This window comes from Vanellus vanellus (genome assembly GCF_965231255.1).
Source record: "Vanellus vanellus genome assembly, contig: HAP1_SCAFFOLD_997, whole genome shotgun sequence".
Lineage (NCBI taxonomy): Eukaryota > Metazoa > Chordata > Aves > Charadriiformes > Charadriidae > Vanellus > Vanellus vanellus.
This window is the reverse complement of record NW_028127167.1, coordinates 477-15,735: the sequence shown is the minus strand read 5'-3', so window position 1 is coordinate 15,735 and position 15,259 is coordinate 477. Positions and strand designations below refer to the sequence as shown.

Here is a 15,259-nt window from a genome sequence, read left to right as displayed (position 1 = left end):
GGGAGGGCTGAGCTCTTTTCCAGTGGTCCCAGTTCATTTTGGGAGGGATGAGCTGGTTTCCAGTGGCTCCAGTCTACTTTGGGGAGGGCTGGGGTGGTTTCCAGTGCTCCCAGTTCATTTTGGGGAGAGCTGGGCTGGTTTCCAGTGGTCCCAGTTCATGTTGGGCTGGCTGAGTTGGTTTCCAGTGAGCCCAGTCTACTTTGGGGAGGGCTGGGCTGGTTTCCAGTGTGCCCAATTTATTTTGGGGAGGGCTGAGCTGGTTTCTGGTGACCCCAGTCTACTTTGGGCAGGGCTGGGGTGGTTTCCAGTGCTCCCAGTTCACTTCGGGGAGGGCTGGGCTGCTTTTGGGGTCACAACCCCTTTCTGGAGGGAAGAGGTGGGGGGGAGCTGAGGGGGGCCAGTCCTTTCCCCGCCCCCTCGCTCTCTAGGCCCGAGTCCTCTCCCCCGCCGTTGCCATGGCGACGCAGGGAGGGCGCATGCGCGAGTGGAGCGGACGCGAAGGGGAACACTTCCGGTGTGCGGCGGCGCGCGGGAGCGGCGGCAGCAGTTGGTACCGGGGAGAACGGGGGGGCCTGGGCCGGAGCGGGGCGGAGGGTGGCACAGGACCGGGCCGGAGGTGGTCGTGAGCGGTTTTGGAGGTGGGTAATGGCGGTTTGGGGCGTTTGTGGGGTGGCGGGACCGGTCTGGGGGGCTCTGGGGGCGGCCTGGGCCTGTTTGTGGGGGCGCAGAGCCGTTTTGGGGGTCCTGTGGGGGAACAGGGCTGATTCAGGGCCCCCACCCCGTCCCCCGCCATCTCTCCGCAGGTGGCGGCAGCCCCGGGTGCCCGCGGCCGGCCTGGCCGGGGGCTTGGCTCCGCTCTCAGCTCCCCACAGCGGGTCAGCCCGACGGAGCCTCCTTTGCCAGCCTCCCGCCCATGGCTAAGCCCCCCCCAGGTATCCCCCAAACGGGGTGGGGAGGCACCGCTGGGACCCCTGAAAAGGGGGGGTGGGGGGGCTGTCATGAGCAGCCCTGGGACCCCCCTAAAGCCCACTGTGACCCTCCTAAAGCCCACAGGGACAAGGACTTGGACATGCGGCCAGAGGGGAGCATCCCCGCTCCTGTGGGAAGGAGCTCCCCGGCACAGTCCAGACGCCGGCAGTGCGTGGCGGCGTGCGGAGCACACGGATGGACGGACAGGGGTCTGTGGAACATGGGGGGCCACAGCTTGGGGCCAGGAAATTGGCCCACCTCACCCTGCCCGTGTAGGTCCCGCAGACGGCAAAGAAGGAGAGTGAGACAAAGTCTGAAAAGAATTTAAAGGAAAAAAGGCCAGAGTAGCAGAGCGGTGAGCGGCCCCGGCACCGACCGTCCCGCAAACAGCCGGCACCCCACGGCCGCCCTCTGTCCCCTCCCTCGGCAGCTTCTCCGCCAGCGGATGGAGGACCGGAGCCCAGGCAGAAGGAGGCAACCATAGACATATCGAGGGGTAAGCGCCCGTCCCCGCAGGACTCCCTGCCCTCCCTGCCACCCATCCATCACCTAAGCAGCAATGAGTTGCTGGACACTCAGCCCCCACTGGAACCCCAGGTCCCACAGACACACCAGGACCACCAAAAGAGCCACCACAACCTGCGCTCAGCGGCCAACCCGGAACTCCTCAACCCAACACCCATCAGCTCCTCCCGGAAGCCCGTGTCCTGTCCTACAGCTATTGACAAGGACAAGATGGAGCGGGTGTGGGAGGGAGATCGCCCGCGCTTTCTAGGCCCTGAAGGCGCAGACGGAGCAGCCCTGCGAGCCCCACGGCAGCGATTCTGGCCAGGAATCCCCGGAGCTGTGTGGGGCAGGACAATGTCTGAAGCAGGGCTGCGCCGAGCTGTGGGGACGCCTGAAGGACTGGTGGAGGCGCCACTGGACCTCCCAGGGCTGCTTCAGCAAGGCCCGCGAGTGGTGGCAACACTGGGTCCAGACCATAAATGATTCCCTGTGGGAATGATTCTTGGGGGGGCGTGGGGCCGGGAACCCCCCTGGACTGCCCCCCACCTGAAATCTTAAATAAAATTATTATTTCTCTCCCCGGTGCTGTGGGTCATCCTGGACGATGCGCTGTTTGCAGGCGGCGGCGGTTCATGGGGTGTTTAGCAGCTCTGCGTCGGTGGCTGAGTCCGTGACGTATAAAAGGCCTTTGGGGTAAAGAGGTGGATCTGTGGGGGTTTGGTAATCAGTATGGGCTTCGAAAATGTTCCTTGTTGCCATGTACCTGAAAAGCAGCGCTCAAATCGATAAGGCTGAGCTGGTTTCCAGTGTTCCCAGTTCATTTTGGGGAGGGCTGCGCTGGTTTCCAGTGCTCCCAGTTCATTTTGGGGAGGGCTGTGCTTGTTTCCAGTGCTTGCAGTTCACTTTGGGCAGGGCTGGTCTGGTTTCCAGTGTGCCCAGTTTATTTTGGGGAGGGCTGGGTCAGCACGGCACGCAGCCCCTGTGGTGGCTGCCCAGGTTGCGGTGGTGGCACGCGGACCAGACCGTGATGGTGCTGGCTGAGTGGAGTGGCCGGTGCTTGGTGATGTCGACCTCGCCAGTGACATCACAGTGTTCCCCCCGGTGATGGCCAGCAATGCCTGGGCTCCATGGCTACCCCTGCCCCGAGATGTCACCAAGGCGACTATGACTGTCTGTGAAGTGACAAGGGGGTTATGACTGTCTGTGATGTCACAAAGGAGACGTGCCTCCCTGCCAGACTATAAAAGCGGTCGCGGGAAGGTGGGAGCAGGCAGTGGGTGCTGGGCACCGCAGTCTGGCGTCGTCTGCACAGACCGCGGGCTCAACCTCTGCCACACCAGCAGCGTTGGGGACTCCCGTCACTGGGGATCCCCATCGCCCGCCTGTGCTGCTGACTTGGAGCGCTGCGGCTGCACCTCAGCCGGTGCCATGGGGCGCTCCGACGTTGCCCCCGCGCCACACCTGGCCCCGTTCCTGCTGATTGTGCTGGGGCTCGGTGTGCTGTCATCCCTGCTGCGGATCAAGCGGGTCCGGGTAGGTGACTGCTGAACGCAGTGTAGCGCGGTGTGGGGTGGCTTGGGGTGGGATTAGGGGCTGCGGCGTGAGGCCGGGAGCTGCTCCCGTCTCACCCAGCTCCTTGGGGCTCCTGCAGAAATCAAAGAAGTCGTCCAAACATGCAAAAAGTGCGGTGAGAAGGCGGCGGCGGCAGGAGGAGCAGAGCGGTGAGTGGCCCCGGCACCGAGTGCCCCGCAAATGGCCAACACCCCCCGGCAGCCCTGAGCCGGGGCTGTGCCGGGGGCTGCCGGCCGCTCACTGCGTCCCCTCTCTTGGCAGCTTCTCCACCAGCGGGGGGAAGAGCACAGAAACCCACGCCGAAGCAAGAGAATCAGTGAGTGTGGGGGAGACCCCCAGATCCTGCCCCAGACCCTCACCCCATGCCCTGGCCCTGCCTGCGCTGGGCAGCGCTGCCCGCCGGCCGAGGAGGGGGTGCTGCCCGCGCGTCCCGGCGGAGGGGCCGGGGTGTAATGGGGTCTCTTCTCTCTCCTCCTCTGCAGGGCGACTACAGAGACGTTGAGGAGCGAGCGCCCGTCCTCATGGTCCATGCTGCATCTTCTGCGCTTCCGACATTCCAACACCTCCCCGACCTCTCCTCCCAATTCGGAGGGGCTGGGGCCGGTCTTTAGCCAGGACAAACCACAGGAAATATCAGCACAGACCAAGCCCGAGCGGGTCCCCCGGCATGTGGGGGAAACGGCGCAGACCCCCACGGACACACAGCTGCCCCCCAGCACCCGCCCAGCCATGGCCACAGACAAGAAGATGAGCGTCTCTGAGGTCACCCACACCGGCCAGGCCACCCAGTCGAAGATGGAGCGGCACAGTAAGACGGGGAAGGAGATCCAGGCCCAGCGCTGGGCGGCAGCTAGGAGTGTCAGGGGTCCTTCCGTGGGATCCTCCCCAGGAAACCTCCCAGCCCCCCGCCAGAATGGGGGAGCCGGGGCAGCTGGGGCTGCCGGGGGGCCCCAGCCTGGGACCGCAGCTGCCAGGTTTGGACCCGACGTTCCATCAGGAAAGGGACAAGGACTTGCACATGCCGCCAGAGGGGAGCATCCCCGCTCCCACGGGAAGGAGCTTCCCGGCACAGCCCAGACCCCGGCGGTGGGTACCGGCATGAATGGCGCACAGACGGACGGGCAGGGGTCTGTGGAACATGGGGGGCCACAGCTTGGGGCCAGGAAATTGGCCCACGACACCCCGCTCCTGGAGGTCCTGCAGAAGGCAAAGAAGGAGAGTGAGACAAAGTCTGAAAAGAATTTAAAGGAAATAATGCAAGAGGCGAGAACGCGGCCAGAGGAGCAGAGCGGTGAGCGGCCCCGGCACCGACCGTCCCGCAAACAGCCGGCACCCCACGGCCGCCCTCTGTCCCCTCCCTCGGCAGCTTCTCCGCCAGCGGATGGAGGACCGGAGCCCAGGCAGAAGGAGGCAACCACAGACATATCGAGGAGCAAGCGCCAGTCCCCGCAGGACTCCCTGCCCTCCCTGCCACCCATCCATCACCTAAGCAGCAATGAGTTGCTGGACACTCAGCCTCCACTGGAACCCCAGGTCCCACAGACACACCAGGACCACCAAATGAGCCACCACAACCTGCGCTCAGCGGCCAACCCCGAACTCCTGAACCCAACACCCATCAGCTCCTCCCGGAAGCCCGTGCCCCGGCCTGCAGCCACCCAGAAGGAGAAGCTGGAGCGGGTGCGGGAGATCGCCCGCGCTTTCCAGGCCCTGAAGGCGCAGACGGAGCAGCCCTGCGAGACCAACGACAGCGATTCTGGCCGGGAATCCCCGGAGCTGTGTGGGGCAGGCCAATGCCTGAAGCAGGGCTGCGCCGAGCTGTGGGGATGCCTGAAGGACTGGTGGAGGCGCCACTGGACCTCCCAGGGCTGCTTCAGCAAGGCCCGCGAGTGGTGGCAACACTGGGTCCAGACCATAAATGATTCCCTGTGGGAATGATTCTTGGGGGGGCGTGGGGCCAGGAGCCCCCCTGGACTGCCCCCACCTGAAATCTTAAATAAAATTATTATTTCTCTCCCCGGTGCTGTGGGTCATCCTGGACGATGCGCTGTTTGCAGGCAGCAGCGGTTCATGGGGTGTTTAGCAGCTCTGCGTCGGTGGCTGAGTCCGTGACATAAAAAAGGCCTTTGGGGTAAAGAGGTGGATCTGTGGGGTTTGGTAACCAGTAAGGGCTTCGAAAATGTTCCTTGTTGCCCCGTACCTGAAAAACGGTGCTCAAATCGATAAGGCTGAGCTGGTTTAAGTGGCCCCAGTCTACTTTGGGGAGGGCTGAGCTGGTTTCCAGTGGCCCTAGATCATTTTGCGGCAGGGCTGGGCTGGTTTCCAGTGGCCCTAATTCATTTTTGGGAGGGCTGAGCTCTTTTCCAGTGGTCCCAGTTCATTTTGGGAGGGATGAGCTGGTTTCCAGTGGCTCCAGTCTACTTTGGGGAGGGCTGGGGTGGTTTCCAGTGCTCCCAGTTCATTTTGGGGAGAGCTGGGCTGGTTTCCAGTGGTCCCAGTTCATGTTGGGCTGGCTGAGTTGGTTTCCAGTGAGCCCAGTCTACTTTGGGGAGGGCTGGGCTGGTTTCCAGTGTGCCCAATTTATTTTGGGGAGGGCTGAGCTGGTTTCTGGTGACCCCAGTCTACTTTGGGCAGGGCTGGGGTGGTTTCCAGTGCTCCCAGTTCACTTCGGGGAGGGCTGGGCTGCTTTTGGGGTCACAACCCCTTTCTGGAGGGAAGAGGTGGGGGGGAGCTGAGGGGGGCCAGTCCTTTCCCCGCCCCCTCGCTCTCTAGGCCCGAGTCCTCTCCCCCGCCGTTGCCATGGCGACGCAGGGAGGGCGCATGCGCGAGTGGAGCGGACGCGAAGGGGAACACTTCCGGTGTGCGGCGGCGCGCGGGAGCGGCGGCAGCAGTTGGTACCGGGGAGAACGGGGGGGCCTGGGCCGGAGCGGGGCGGAGGGTGGCACAGGACCGGGCCGGAGGTGGTCGTGAGCGGTTTTGGAGGTGGGTAATGGCGGTTTGGGGCGTTTGTGGGGTGGCGGGACCGGTCTGGGGGGCTCTGGGGGCGGCCTGGGCCTGTTTGTGGGGGCGCAGAGCCGTTTTGGGGGTCCTGTGGGGGAACAGGGCTGATTCAGGGCCCCCACCCCGTCCCCCGCCATCTCTCCGCAGGTGGCGGCAGCCCCGGGTGCCCGCGGCCGGCCTGGCCGGGGGCTTGGCTCCGCTCTCAGCTCCCCACAGCGGGTCAGCCCGACGGAGCCTCCTTTGCCAGCCTCCCGCCCATGGCTAAGCCCCCCCCAGGTATCCCCCAAACGGGGTGGGGAGGCACCGCTGGGACCCCTGAAAAGGGGGGGTGGGGGGGCTGTCATGAGCAGCCCTGGGACCCCCCTAAAGCCCACTGTGACCCTCCTAAAGCCCACAGGGACAAGGACTTGGACATGCGGCCAGAGGGGAGCATCCCCGCTCCTGTGGGAAGGAGCTCCCCGGCACAGTCCAGACGCCGGCAGTGCGTGGCGGCGTGCAGAGCACACGGATGGACGGACAGGGGTCTGTGGAACATGGGGGGCCACAGCTTGGGGCCAGGAAATTGGCCCACCTCACCCTGCCCGTGTAGGTCCCGCAGACGGCAAAGAAGGAGAGTGAGACAAAGTCTGAAAAGAATTTAAAGGAAAAAAGGCCAGAGTAGCAGAGCGGTGAGCGGCCCCGGCACCGACCGTCCCGCAAACAGCCGGCACCCCACGGCCGCCCTCTGTCCCCTCCCTCGGCAGCTTCTCCGCCAGCGGATGGAGGACCGGAGCCCAGGCAGAAGGAGGCAACCATAGACATATCGAGGGGTAAGCGCCCGTCCCCGCAGGACTCCCTGCCCTCCCTGCCACCCATCCATCACCTAAGCAGCAATGAGTTGCTGGACACTCAGCCCCCACTGGAACCCCAGGTCCCACAGACACACCAGGACCACCAAAAGAGCCACCACAACCTGCGCTCAGCGGCCAACCCGGAACTCCTCAACCCAACACCCATCAGCTCCTCCCGGAAGCCCGTGTCCTGTCCTACAGCTATTGACAAGGACAAGATGGAGCGGGTGTGGGAGGGAGATCACCCGCGCTTTCTAGGCCCTGAAGGCGCAGACGGAGCAGCCCTGCGAGCCCCACGGCAGCGATTCTGGCCAGGAATCCCCGGAGCTGTGTGGGGCAGGACAATGTCTGAAGCAGGGCTGCGCCGAGCTGTGGGGACGCCTGAAGGACTGGTGGAGGCGCCACTGGACCTCCCAGGGCTGCTTCAGCAAGGCCCGCGAGTGGTGGCAACACTGGGTCCAGACCATAAATGATTCCCTGTGGGAATGATTCTTGGGGGGGCGTGGGGCCGGGAACCCCCCTGGACTGCCCCCCACCTGAAATCTTAAATAAAATTATTATTTCTCTCCCCGGTGCTGTGGGTCATCCTGGACGATGCGCTGTTTGCAGGCGGCGGCGGTTCATGGGGTGTTTAGCAGCTCTGCGTCGGTGGCTGAGTCCGTGACGTATAAAAGGCCTTTGGGGTAAAGAGGTGGATCTGTGGGGGTTTGGTAATCAGTATGGGCTTCGAAAATGTTCCTTGTTGCCATGTACCTGAAAAGCAGCGCTCAAATCGATAAGGCTGAGCTGGTTTCCAGTGTTCCCAGTTCATTTTGGGGAGGGCTGCGCTGGTTTCCAGTGCTCCCAGTTCATTTTGGGGAGGGCTGTGCTTGTTTCCAGTGCTTGCAGTTCACTTTGGGCAGGGCTGGTCTGGTTTCCAGTGTGCCCAGTTTATTTTGGGGAGGGCTGGGTCAGCACGGCACGCAGCCCCTGTGGTGGCTGCCCAGGTTGCGGTGGTGGCACGCGGACCAGACCGTGATGGTGCTGGCTGAGTGGAGTGGCCGGTGCTTGGTGATGTCGACCTCGCCAGTGACATCACAGTGTTCCCCCCGGTGATGGCCAGCAATGCCTGGGCTCCATGGCTACCCCTGCCCCGAGATGTCACCAAGGCGACTATGACTGTCTGTGAAGTGACAAGGGGGTTATGACTGTCTGTGATGTCACAAAGGAGACGTGCCTCCCTGCCAGACTATAAAAGCGGTCGCGGGAAGGTGGGAGCAGGCAGTGGGTGCTGGGCACCGCAGTCTGGCGTCGTCTGCACAGACCGCGGGCTCAACCTCTGCCACACCAGCAGCGTTGGGGACTCCCGTCACTGGGGATCCCCATCGCCCGCCTGTGCTGCTGACTTGGAGCGCTGCGGCTGCACCTCAGCCGGTGCCATGGGGCGCTCCGACGTTGCCCCCGCGCCACACCTGGCCCCGTTCCTGCTGATTGTGCTGGGGCTCGGTGTGCTGTCATCCCTGCTGCGGATCAAGCGGGTCCGGGTAGGTGACTGCTGAACGCAGTGTAGCGCGGTGTGGGGTGGCTTGGGGTGGGATTAGGGGCTGCGGCGTGAGGCCGGGAGCTGCTCCCGTCTCACCCAGCTCCTTGGGGCTCCTGCAGAAATCAAAGAAGTCGTCCAAACATGCAAAAAGTGCGGTGAGAAGGCGGCGGCGGCAGGAGGAGCAGAGCGGTGAGTGGCCCCGGCACCGAGTGCCCCGCAAAAGCCAACACCTCCCGGCAGCCCTGAGCCGGGGCTGTGCCGGGGGCTGCCGGCCGCTCACTGCGTCCCCTCTCTTGGCAGCTTCTCCACCAGCGGAGGGAAGAGCACAGAAACCCACGCCGAAGCAAGAGAATCAGTGAGTGTGGGGGAGACCCCCAGATCCTGCCCCAGACCCTCACCCCGTGCCCTGGCCCTGCCTGCGCTGGGCAGCGCTGCCCGCCGGCCGAGGAGGGGGTGCTGCCCGCGCGTCCCGGCGGAGGGGCCGGGGTGTAATGGGGTCTCTTCTCTCTCCTCCTCTGCAGGGCGACTACAGAGACGTTGAGGAGCGAGCGCCCGTCCTCATGGTCCATGCTGCATCTTCTGCGCTTCCGACATTCCAACACCTCCCCGACCTCTCCTCCCAATTCGGAGGGGCTGGGGCCGGTCTTTAGCCAGGACAAACCACAGGAAATATCAGCACAGACCAAGCCCGAGCGGGTCCCCCGGCATGTGGGGGAAACGGCGCAGACCCCCACGGACACACAGCTGCCCCCCAGCACCCGCCCAGCCATGGCCACAGACAAGAAGATGAGCGTCTCTGAGGTCACCCACACCGGCCAGGCCACCCAGTCGAAGATGGAGCGGCACAGTAAGACGGGGAAGGAGATCCAGGCCCAGCGCTGGGCGGCAGCTAGGAGTGTCAGGGGTCCTTCCGTGGGATCCTCCCCAGGAAACCTCCCAGCCCCCCGCCAGAATGGGGGAGCCGGGGCAGCTGGGGCTGCCGGGGGGCCCCAGCCTGGGACCGCAGCTGCCAGGTTTGGACCCGACGTTCCATCAGGAAAGGGACAAGGACTTGCACATGCGGCTAGAGGGGAGCATCCCCGCTCCCACGGGAAGGAGCTCCCCGGCACAGCCCAGACCCCGGCGGTGGGTACCGGCATGAATGGCGCACAGACGGACGGGCAGGGGTCTGTGGAACATGGGGGGCCACAGCTTGGGGCCAGGAAATTGGCCCACGACACCCCGCTCCTGGAGGTCCTGCAGAAGGCAAAGAAGGAGAGTGAGACAAAGTCTGAAAAGAATTTAAAGGAAATAATGCAAGAGGCGAGAACGCGGCCAGAGGAGCAGAGCGGTGAGCGGCCCCGGCACCGACCGTCCCGCAAACAGCCGGCACCCCACGGCCGCCCTCTGTCCCCTCCCTCGGCAGCTTCTCCGCCAGCGGATGGAGGACCGGAGCCCAGGCAGAAGGAGGCAACCACAGACATATCGAGGAGCAAGCGCCAGTCCCCGCAGGACTCCCTGCCCTCCCTGCCACCCATCCATCACCTAAGCAGCAATGAGTTGCTGGACACTCAGCCTCCACTGGAACCCCAGGTCCCACAGACACACCAGGACCACCAAATGAGCCACCACAACCTGCGCTCAGCGGCCAACCCCGAACTCCTGAACCCAACACCCATCAGCTCCTCCCGGAAGCCCGTGCCCCGGCCTGCAGCCACCCAGAAGGAGAAGCTGGAGCGGGTGCGGGAGATCGCCCGCGCTTTCCAGGCCCTGAAGGCGCAGACGGAGCAGCCCTGCGAGACCAACGACAGCGATTCTGGCCGGGAATCCCCGGAGCTGTGTGGGGCAGGCCAATGCCTGAAGCAGGGCTGCGCCGAGCTGTGGGGATGCCTGAAGGACTGGTGGAGGCGCCACTGGACCTCCCAGGGCTGCTTCAGCAAGGCCCGCGAGTGGTGGCAACACTGGGTCCAGACCATAAATGATTCCCTGTGGGAATGATTCTTGGGGGGGCGTGGGGCCAGGAGCCCCCCTGGACTGCCCCCACCTGAAATCTTAAATAAAATTATTATTTCTCTCCCCGGTGCTGTGGGTCATCCTGGACGATGCGCTGTTTGCAGGCAGCAGCGGTTCATGGGGTGTTTAGCAGCTCTGCGTCGGTGGCTGAGTCCGTGACATAAAAAAGGCCTTTGGGGTAAAGAGGTGGATCTGTGGGGTTTGGTAACCAGTAAGGGCTTCGAAAATGTTCCTTGTTGCCCCGTACCTGAAAAACGGTGCTCAAATCGATAAGGCTGAGCTGGTTTAAGTGGCCCCAGTCTACTTTGGGGAGGGCTGAGCTGGTTTCCAGTGGCCCTAGTTCATTTTGCGGCAGGGCTGGGCTGGTTTCCAGTGGCCCTAATTCATTTTTGGGAGGGCTGAGCTCTTTTCCAGTGGTCCCAGTTCATTTTGGGAGGGATGAGCTGGTTTCCAGTGGCTCCAGTCTACTTTGGGGAGGGCTGGGGTGGTTTCCAGTGCTCCCAGTTCATTTTGGGGAGGCCTGGGCTGGTTTCAAGTGCTCCCAGTTCACTTCGGGGAGGGCTGGGCTGGTTTCCAGTGCTCCCAGTTCATTTTGGGGAGGGCTGAACTTGTTTCCAGTGCTCCCAGTTCATTTTGGGGAGAGCTGGGCTGGTTTCCAGTGCTCCCAGTTCACTTCGGGGAGGGCTGGGCTGCTTTTGGGGTCACAACCCCTTTCTGGAGGGAAGAGGTGGGGGGGAGCTGAGGGGGGCCAGTCCTTTCCCCGCCCCCTCGCTCTCTAGGCCCGAGTCCTCTCCCCCGCCGTTGCCATGGCGACGCAGGGAGGGCGCATGCGCGGGTGGAGCGGACGCGAAGGGGAACACTTCCGGTGTGCGGCGGCGCGCGGGAGCGGCGGCAGCAGTTGGTACCGGGGAGAACGGGGGGGCCTGGGCCGGAGCGGGGCGGAGGGTGGCACAGGACCGGGCCGGAGGTGGTCGTGAGCGGTTTTGGAGGTGGGTAATGGCGGTTTGGGGCGTTTGTGGGGTGGCGGGACCGGTCTGGGGGGCTCTGGGGGCGGCCTGGGCCTGTTTGTGGGGGCGCAGAGCCGTTTTGGGGGTCCTGTGGGGGAACAGGGCTGATTCAGGGCCCCCACCCCGTCCCCCGCCATCTCTCCGCAGGTGGCGGCAGCCCCGGGTGCCCGCGGCCGGCCTGGCCGGGGGCTTGGCTCCGCTCTCAGCTCCCCACAGCGGGTCAGCCCGACGGAGCCTCCTTTGCCAGCCTCCCGCCCATGGCTAAGCCCCCCCCAGGTATCCCCCAAACGGGGTGGGGAGGCACCGCTGGGACCCCTGAAAAGGGGGGGTGGGGGGGCTGTCATGAGCAGCCCTGGGACCCCCCTAAAGCCCACTGTGACCCTCCTAAAGCCCACAGGGACAAGGACTTGGACATGCGGCCAGAGGGGAGCATCCCCGCTCCTGTGGGAAGGAGCTCCCCGGCACAGTCCAGACGCCGGCAGTGCGTGGCGGCGTGCAGAGCACACGGATGGACGGACAGGGGTCTGTGGAACATGGGGGGCCACAGCTTGGGGCCAGGAAATTGGCCCACCTCACCCTGCCCGTGTAGGTCCCGCAGACGGCAAAGAAGGAGAGTGAGACAAAGTCTGAAAAGAATTTAAAGGAAAAAAGGCCAGAGTAGCAGAGCGGTGAGCGGCCCCGGCACCGACCGTCCCGCAAACAGCCGGCACCCCACGGCCGCCCTCTGTCCCCTCCCTCGGCAGCTTCTCCGCCAGCGGATGGAGGACCGGAGCCCAGGCAGAAGGAGGCAACCATAGACATATCGAGGGGTAAGCGCCCGTCCCCGCAGGACTCCCTGCCCTCCCTGCCACCCATCCATCACCTAAGCAGCAATGAGTTGCTGGACACTCAGCCCCCACTGGAACCCCAGGTCCCACAGACACACCAGGACCACCAAAAGAGCCACCACAACCTGCGCTCAGCGGCCAACCCGGAACTCCTCAACCCAACACCCATCAGCTCCTCCCGGAAGCCCGTGTCCTGTCCTACAGCTATTGACAAGGACAAGATGGAGCGGGTGTGGGAGGGAGATCACCCGCGCTTTCTAGGCCCTGAAGGCGCAGACGGAGCAGCCCTGCGAGCCCCACGGCAGCGATTCTGGCCAGGAATCCCCGGAGCTGTGTGGGGCAGGACAATGTCTGAAGCAGGGCTGCGCCGAGCTGTGGGGACGCCTGAAGGACTGGTGGAGGCGCCACTGGACCTCCCAGGGCTGCTTCAGCAAGGCCCGCGAGTGGTGGCAACACTGGGTCCAGACCATAAATGATTCCCTGTGGGAATGATTCTTGGGGGGGCGTGGGGCCGGGAACCCCCCTGGACTGCCCCCCACCTGAAATCTTAAATAAAATTATTATTTCTCTCCCCGGTGCTGTGGGTCATCCTGGACGATGCGCTGTTTGCAGGCGGCGGCGGTTCATGGGGTGTTTAGCAGCTCTGCGTCGGTGGCTGAGTCCGTGACGTATAAAAGGCCTTTGGGGTAAAGAGGTGGATCTGTGGGGGTTTGGTAATCAGTATGGGCTTCGAAAATGTTCCTTGTTGCCATGTACCTGAAAAGCAGCGCTCAAATCGATAAGGCTGAGCTGGTTTCCAGTGTTCCCAGTTCATTTTGGGGAGGGCTGCGCTGGTTTCCAGTGCTCCCAGTTCATTTTGGGGAGGGCTGTGCTTGTTTCCAGTGCTTGCAGTTCACTTTGGGCAGGGCTGGTCTGGTTTCCAGTGTGCCCAGTTTATTTTGGGGAGGGCTGGGTCAGCACGGCACGCAGCCCCTGTGGTGGCTGCCCAGGTTGCGGTGGTGGCACGCGGACCAGACCGTGATGGTGCTGGCTGAGTGGAGTGGCCGGTGCTTGGTGATGTCGACCTCGCCAGTGACATCACAGTGTTCCCCCCGGTGATGGCCAGCAATGCCTGGGCTCCATGGCTACCCCTGCCCCGAGATGTCACCAAGGCGACTATGACTGTCTGTGAAGTGACAAGGGGGTTATGACTGTCTGTGATGTCACAAAGGAGACGTGCCTCCCTGCCAGACTATAAAAGCGGTCGCGGGAAGGTGGGAGCAGGCAGTGGGTGCTGGGCACCGCAGTCTGGCGTCGTCTGCACAGACCGCGGGCTCAACCTCTGCCACACCAGCAGCGTTGGGGACTCCCGTCACTGGGGATCCCCATCGCCCGCCTGTGCTGCTGACTTGGAGCGCTGCGGCTGCACCTCAGCCGGTGCCATGGGGCGCTCCGACGTTGCCCCCGCGCCACACCTGGCCCCGTTCCTGCTGATTGTGCTGGGGCTCGGTGTGCTGTCATCCCTGCTGCGGATCAAGCGGGTCCGGGTAGGTGACTGCTGAACGCAGTGTAGCGCGGTGTGGGGTGGCTTGGGGTGGGATTAGGGGCTGCGGCGTGAGGCCGGGAGCTGCTCCCGTCTCACCCAGCTCCTTGGGGCTCCTGCAGAAATCAAAGAAGTCGTCCAAACATGCAAAAAGTGCGGTGAGAAGGCGGCGGCAGCAGGAGGAGCAGAGCGGTGAGTGGCCCCGGCACCGAGTGCCCCGCAAATGGCCAACACCCCCCGGCAGCCCTGAGCCGGGGCTGTGCCGGGGGCTGCCGGCCGCTCACTGCGTCCCCTCTCTTGGCAGCTTCTCCACCAGCGGAGGGAAGAGCACAGAAACCCACGCCGAAGCAAGAGAATCAGTGAGTGTGGGGGAGACCCCCAGATCCTGCCCCAGACCCTCACCCCATGCCCTGGCCCTGCCTGCGCTGGGCAGCGCTGCCCGCCGGCCGAGGAGGGGGTGCTGCCCGCGCGTCCCGGCGGAGGGGCCGGGGTGTAATGGGGTCTCTTCTCTCTCCTCCTCTGCAGGGCGACTACAGAGACGTTGAGGAGCGAGCGCCCGTCCTCATGGTCCATGCTGCATCTTCTGCGCTTCCGACATTCCAACACCTCCCCGACCTCTCCTCCCAATTCGGAGGGGCTGGGGCCGGTCTTTAGCCAGGACAAACCACAGGAAATATCAGCACAGACCAAGCCCGAGCGGGTCCCCCGGCATGTGGGGGAAACGGCGCAGACCCCCACGGACACACAGCTGCCCCCCAGCACCCGCCCAGCCATGGCCACAGACAAGAAGATGAGCGTCTCTGAGGTCACCCACACCGGCCAGGCCACCCAGTCGAAGATGGAGCGGCACAGTAAGACGGGGAAGGAGATCCAGGCCCAGCGCTGGGCGGCAGCTAGGAGTGTCAGGGGTCCTTCCGTGGGATCCTCCCCAGGAAACCTCCCAGCCCCCCGCCAGAATGGGGGAGCCGGGGCAGCTGGGGCTGCCGGGGGGCCCCAGCCTGGGACCGCAGCTGCCAGGTTTGGACCCGACGTTCCATCAGGAAAGGGACAAGGACTTGCACATGCGGCTAGAGGGGAGCATCCCCGCTCCCACGGGAAGGAGCTCCCCGGCACAGCCCAGACCCCGGCGGTGGGTACCGGCATGAATGGCGCACAGACGGACGGGCAGGGGTCTGTGGAACATGGGGGGCCACAGCTTGGGGCCAGGAAATTGGCCCACGACACCCCGCTCCTGGAGGTCCTGCAGAAGGCAAAGAAGGAGAGTGAGACAAAGTCTGAAAAGAATTTAAAGGAAATAATGCAAGAGGCGAGAACGCGGCCAGAGGAGCAGAGCGGTGAGCGGCCCCGGCACCGACCGTCCCGCAAACAGCCGGCACCCCACGGCCGCCCTCTGTCCCCTCCCTCGGCAGCTTCTCCGCCAGCGGATGGAGGACCGGAGCCCAGGCAGAAGGAGGCAACCACAGACATATCGAGGAGCAAGCGCCAGTCCCCGCAGGACTCCCTGCCCTCCC

At 64.2% G+C, this 15,259-nt stretch overlaps 4 long non-coding RNA genes across 4 annotated transcripts; all 4 read left to right on the top strand.

The window, feature by feature from the left end:
- Positions 1 to 521: 521 nt before the first annotated feature.
- On the top strand, positions 522 to 2,054 carry LOC309685445. The gene is made up of 3 exons (XR_014270452.1): positions 522 to 638; positions 1,246 to 1,465; positions 1,567 to 2,054. It is a non-coding gene; the product is annotated as an uncharacterized lncRNA (long non-coding RNA).
- A 3,859-nt stretch (positions 2,055 to 5,913) lies between these two features.
- LOC309685442 lies at positions 5,914 to 7,446 on the top strand. The gene is made up of 3 exons (XR_014270449.1): positions 5,914 to 6,030; positions 6,638 to 6,857; positions 6,959 to 7,446. It is a non-coding gene; the product is annotated as an uncharacterized lncRNA (long non-coding RNA).
- Positions 7,447 to 8,336: 890 nt separating this feature from the next.
- Positions 8,337 to 8,716, top strand: LOC309685443. The gene is made up of 3 exons (XR_014270450.1): positions 8,337 to 8,401; positions 8,520 to 8,589; positions 8,701 to 8,716. It is a non-coding gene; the product is annotated as an uncharacterized lncRNA (long non-coding RNA).
- A 2,548-nt stretch (positions 8,717 to 11,264) lies between these two features.
- On the top strand, positions 11,265 to 12,797 carry LOC309685444. Its single transcript, XR_014270451.1, has 3 exons — positions 11,265 to 11,381; positions 11,989 to 12,208; positions 12,310 to 12,797. It is a non-coding gene; the product is annotated as an uncharacterized lncRNA (long non-coding RNA).
- The last annotated feature ends 2,462 nt before the right edge of the window (positions 12,798 to 15,259 follow it).